This window comes from Halichoerus grypus, chromosome 4 (assembly GCF_964656455.1).
Source record: "Halichoerus grypus chromosome 4, mHalGry1.hap1.1, whole genome shotgun sequence".
In the NCBI taxonomy this organism is placed as follows: domain Eukaryota; kingdom Metazoa; phylum Chordata; class Mammalia; order Carnivora; family Phocidae; genus Halichoerus; species Halichoerus grypus.
In genome coordinates this window covers 37145556-37151928 of record NC_135715.1, presented here as the reverse complement: position 1 = coordinate 37151928, position 6373 = coordinate 37145556, and the positions used below count along the sequence as shown (strand labels likewise).

Below are 6373 nucleotides of genomic sequence, written 5' to 3'. Positions count from 1 at the left end.
ACACAGACCTGGTTCACTGAAGTTGGTCAGGAAGCCCACACTTACAGAGACAGAGACAGAAACAGAGACAAAAATGAAAGAAAGAGAGAAAGAGAGAGCAAGAGAGGGAGGGAAAGGTAGAGAGAGAGGAAGGAAAGAAGGAAGGAAGGAAGGAAGGAAGGAAGGAAGGAAGGAAGGAAGGAAGGAAGGAAGGAAGGAAACTTAAATGTGTCCAGGTTGTTAAGTATCAAAGGACATGAGGGAGTAATTGCCCTCTGTGAGCTTGGGCATTCACTAAAAATTAACTCCTAAATTGGAGGAGAAAAAAAATGCATTTCTCCAATACTTTTCATTTTACAAGTTCTTACATAAGATTAACCAAGGATTATCCAGATTTAGTGTTATGGGTTGAATTGTGTCCTCTCGAAGTTTACATATTGAAGTCCTAACCTCCAATACCTTAAAATGTAATCATATTTGGAGATAAGATCTTTTTTGGGGGGAGGAGGGTATTTTTAATGATTGAAACAAAACAAATCTAAAACCACAGCTTCTAGAAAAACCATTTGTTCTTGTCGGTCTTATACCTCTCCTCCAGCTTGACCCTGGCCTCTCATCGGGCCTTACATTTAAGAGTTGTGTCTCTGAAGACATCCTTGTTGACAAAACTTTTGTCCAAAGAGATATCTACAGAGTAGCCTTGTGGGCATGAGGTGATTGTAGTTATAAACTTTCACAAAAGACTTGATCTTTGACCTCTTGGCAATTTTCTTCTCGCCCATGGCAGCTGTCCCTTTGTGGGGATAGCAGTCAATTCCAGCCGCCAGAGCATGGCCGTAGGGATGGTCTCAGGTGCCATCATCAATGTTCTTCACAATGACTGCTTTGCATCCAGAGTCTAGGGTCAGGCCAGGACCAGCACCAACTTCCCCGGTTTCATGAACTTGCCCATCTTGAAACCAGCCATTCGAGCCTAAGCAGAAAAGAAGAAACAGCACTTCCATTCAAGATAAGGTCTTTAAAGGGGTGATTAAGTTAAAATGAGTTCTTTAAGGTGGCCTCTAATCCAGTATATACTGATGTGTTCTATCCTAACCCCGCCAACATCTTGACCTTGGACTTCCAACCTCCAGAATTTTGAGAAATGAATTCCTGTTGTTTAAGCCACCTAGTCTGTGGTACTCTGTTATGGCAGCCCTAAGAAACAAATACACTTACCCAATCTACTTCAGTCCTCAACATGATAGATATTCTAATTGTATTTTTTATATGGGTTACAGAAACAAACAAAACTAAAGCTTGAATTCATATTTAAATGGAATTAATTTCAGATATAGTTATTGAAAAAAATATTTTGTATTCTTAAAATATTTGTGTTTTTTTTTTTTCTATTTGTGTGTGTGTGTTTTAGAGTGAGTATGTTTGCACATGTCTGGGTGTTGAGGAAGGAGAAAAATGACTTTGGGTAAGGAACATTTTAATGCCAAATAAAATATAAGTGTGTATTTGCACCTAAAATACAATGTCTTAAATATTAACAAATCCTATCATTCTCAGTGTGTAACATGGAATAAATGCCAAAAATTAATCTTCTAATAGACATAAACAAAGAAAAATGAAATAAATAATTGTTTATATGTCTTCTGCCTCTAATTCAAAAATTGGTCAGATTGTTTATTATTTCATTAAATTTTCACTTTAGTGAGACATCAAGGCCTTGCACTCTCTCTGTTTTGAAGTATATATGTGTTTACAACTAAAAAATGAGAATACATCTTGACATCTTAGATTTTCTTGCAAAACCAGTAAATGAAGGGTCATACCACTGGTATGATTCTAACTAATTGCTTAAAATAATGTGGAAGTCATAAGATTATAATTTTAAATAACAATTCATTTCTAAATGTGTCTTTTTACAAAATGAATTTAAAAGAGATAATATCAATTCTTTAATTTTGAATTGCAGGTCCTCTGATAACTTTTAAGATAACATTTTATATCTCTATCATGTAAAGTTGTCAGAGGAATATAGCAAAGAAAATCAAATAGCAGTTCAGAAAACTTACTAGACTTTTCTGGGACACAGAAATGTTAAAGAAATCAGATATGCCAGAGGGACACATCACACTTGAAAATAAATTCTATTTAAGAAGCCAACCTATATAGCAGTTTTCTGTTCTTTTTCTTTCTTTCCTTTACTTTTTTTTTAACTAATTTCTCACAAAGCCCTAGCATCTTAACATACTCTCAGACAAGATTTATTAGCACAGGATTTTAGTTAGTTGTCTAAACTTCAAAATTCTATTTTGTAGGATACTAGAGGCTATTCATTAGCATACTGTGAAGCATGTCATAAATAATTTAAACTAGAGTTGTCAAGATAAATGAAAAAAATCAATTTATGCTGCACTACCCTTAATTTTTTATTGTGCATGGATTTGCTTGCTTACTAATCTACAAAATCTAGTAAATCACAGTCCCTGTCATTTTAGTGAATTAATCTGTATCATTTCAACTTGACTGATTATGTCGAAGGAATACCATCAAGAATCTTAGACTGTTATTTAGATATTGTTTTTATAATGAATATAAATACTTTTTTAAATGATGTTCAAAAAACTCCAGGAAGTAATAAAGGAAAATATTCAAACAGATTAGTAAAAGTGATTTTCCATCATTCAGGAAATTTTAGAATAACAAATTTAGGACAAGAAATGGAAAAGAGACCATCAAATAAACTCAAAATGTATTAACAGGAAAAAAAAAGTAAGCCATCTATTTTTACTGTTGAGGATTAGCAAGTAGCAGAAATAATCTAGACTCCAAAAATACAAATTAGATTTTTTTTTAAAAAAAGATTCCAGCTTAGTGCTTGAAGTGGAGAACCAATAAAAAGGTCTGGAATTCATTTTTAGTTATGTAACTTACAAAACATGTGGCCTTGAGTTAATTATTTTTAATTTGTCCTTTAAAGAAAACTTATTCCTTATCTTTTATTTCTTGCCATGATCTTTTGTCACAATGGATTCTTTGATGTTCGATTTAAACTTGGCATCCATTTTAGGATCAATCTCAGTCAGTTTGTATCTTATCAGTCTATCAGTTACTGACTGAGGGACTTTTGGTTTTAAGGATCTGATCTCTGCTAGAAGTGGTAAGTAAGACATTTTCATGACTGCCTTTGGGCAAGAACTCTATACTTGAATACATTTTAGTCTAGTCTATATGAAAGATATCATAATCTCAGGAATAAGACTTTGTTTGGACTCTATAGTGTTTTATATGAATTTAGCACCCCTATTCAACATAACAGTAGTCCATTCCTTTTTTTTTTTCTTTATACAGTTTCATAAAATAGAATTTTCAGGCTGTGACAATTACCTCAGAGCTAGATATGATTTGAACCACTGCCAAAGGACAATTTTCTGCTTTGTAAATATCTTATGGAAGCATATTCTCAAATTTCATAGAAAGCCAATTTAGACTGGCTAAAGATGCATTTTGGTGAATAAATGTAACACAACAAATACATGATTAGTACAATACCATTTCATACAAGCTTGGTTGAATATATGCATTTAAGCTGTTATTCATTGGGCTAGAGAATTAAGTATAACAGAAAGCATATAAAATCTTTGAAAAATTAGCTGGGCAATTTCTGGTTCTGCATGTAAGGAGAGTAGAAGTCCCATCCTAACAAAAAGTAAAAAAGCTAAACAGATTGAAAAATCAAAAACCTTCTTGGATAAGAGAGGTGAAGACTCGGAGCAAACCCTGCCCCCAGGCTTAAGAAGAAAGGCAAATGCAGGGAGTCTGCTTATTTCAGCAGATACTCATGAGCAGAACCTCCACGGGAAGTAGTGCTGGGGTAGGAAAACCTGAATCAAGAAAATTGACAAATTGCTGGAGGCTCAGTGTGAACAACTCTGAGAGTTAAAAATCCAGGGAGCCACAGTCATAGGGGAATCCCCCACACTTTAATGAGTTTTACATCTAGAGGCCCCCAGATTCTCACAGTAAATATAAGAGAAAGATCCCTTCATGTTTCAGGGGGTTCAAGGGTTAAGGAACTACCTTTAAATGCACTAGAGTACATTCCTGCCTTCAGGATAAACTAGCTAACAAGAGCCTTATTTGCTGGGGTAACAGAGCCTAAGTAACCCAGGGAAGGAAAGTATCCAACTCTAGCCACCCTGTCCCACCTAAGTGGGGAGAGGGGATAAAAAACAACTGAGAAACATTTGTAAAGTTTTCAGAGACTCACTGAAAAGACTGAGACCTAATCATAGGTTTATAAAACACCTCCCCTCCCCACATCTCAGCACCACATTATGACAGACCTATTTCCTTAGGCTCAGTACCTCGAGTCTACCTATCAAGAAAAAATTAAAATGCAGGCCAAAAGGCAGAAAACACAATATGAAGAAATAGAGCAAGCATCAGAACAAGATATGGCCAGGATTTTGGAATTATCCAACCAGGAATTTAAAACAACTATGATTAATATACTGAGGGCTGTAATGGAAAAAGCAGCATGCAACAACAGATGGGCAATATCAGCAAAGACATGGAAGTCCTAAAAGAATTTTTAAAAATGCTAGAGATAAAAAAAAATCACTGTAACCAAAATGAATAATATCTTTGGTCGTCCTATTAGTAGACTGATACAGCTGAGGAAAGAACTTCTGAGCTTGAGAGTGTATTGATAGAAACCTCCAAAACTGAAAAGAGAACAAACACTGAAAAAAGTAGAGAATTTCCCCAAATTAATGTCAGACCAAACCACAGATCCAGGAAGCTCAGAGAACACCAAGCAGGATAAATGCAAAAACAAAAAACAACAGAAACAACAACAACAAAACCCTGCGCCTAGGCATATCATTTTCAAACTACAGAAAAGCAAAAATAAAGAAAAAATGCTGGAAGAAGCCAGAAGGGAAAAAAACAAACAAACAAACAAACACTTTACCTACAGAGGAAAAAAGATAAGCATTACATCCGACCTCTCCTCAAAAAACATGCAAGCATGTAAACAAGAAGAAAGTGGAGTGAAACAAAGTGTTGACAGAAAAAAAAAAAAACCCATCAACCTAGAATTTTGCTTCATGAGAAATTATCCTTCAAAGGTGAAAGAGAAATACTTTCTCAAAAAAACAAAAATTGAGGTAATTTGTTGGCAGTAGACCTGCCTTGCAAGAAATATTAAAAGAAGTTCTTCAGGGAGAAGGAAAATGATACGTGAGAAACTAAGATCTACTTAAAGAAAGGAAGTGCATCGAAGAAGGAATAAGTGAAGATAAAACAAAAACTTATTTTTCTTACTCTTACTTGATCTATCCGATAACAATTTGTTTAGAATAATGATAGCAATAATGTATTCACTTATGTAAGCTTATAGATCAGTAAAATGAATGACAGCAATGATACAAATGATAGATACAAATGATAGAATTGGCAGTTCACTAGATACAGCGAACACTAGGAACAGGTGTTTCTGATGTTAAGAAGGACGGAAACCACATTTCAAACAGCCGGTAGAGATGCCTGGGAACATGTATGCACTCTCCCCTATGACCACTGCCCCATAGTAATCTAGAGCTTCATTATAATACATCGACACTGTGATTTGGACCCCCCCCCTTGTGATGGGTGGCTGCCATGACAGTTCTAACAAGGACCATAGGGTCAAAAACCTCCTCTCTCAAAAACCTCAGGACCTATAACCTCTTCAAACATAAGAGAAAAGACAAACGATCCCATCTGGGCCTGTCCCCTCTCCCATCTTAAGAGTGTGCTTAACGCTTTTTTAAACTTTCTAATAAATTCTTGCTTGCTTGAGAGTTTGACTCTGAATTCTTTCTAAGCCAAACTCAAGAACTGAGGTCTGTGCAGAGGCAGGGAGGGACCTGCTGCTAACACAAAGGATGGAAGAGGGGAATTAGGATTACTTTGTCATAAACTACTCACACTGCTTGTAAAGTGGTATAGTGCAATTTGAAAGAAAATTTGGATTAGTTGTAAGCGTATATTGCAAACTCTAGGTAAATTTTTTTCTTCAGATTGAGTCCTGATCTATTGTTGTACCCTCCAGTTTACTGACTTTCTGCTCAATCATCTTTATTCTGTGATGAAGCCAATTCACTGTATCTTAAATGTCAAATGCTTTTATTTTTCAGTTCGATTATTTCCTGTTGGTCCTTTTTTGTATTTTCTATTTTTTCTGATGAGACTTCTGTTTTTTTCAATAATTAGGAACATTTTTGCTTCTGTGTCATTCAGCATGGTTATAATAATTTAGAATTCTTAAGTGCTAATTCAATATAAGGATCATCTCAGAGTCTGCCTCATTGACTCTCTTTTTTTCTTTGGAATACAGAAAATCTTGTTTCTTTCG

General features: G+C 35.1%; 1 pseudogene; it reads right to left on the bottom strand.

The window, feature by feature from the left end:
* Positions 1–517: 517 nt before the first annotated feature.
* Positions 518–931, bottom strand: LOC118540060 (large ribosomal subunit protein eL27 pseudogene; annotated as a pseudogene).
* Positions 932–6373: the final 5442 nt, after the last annotated feature.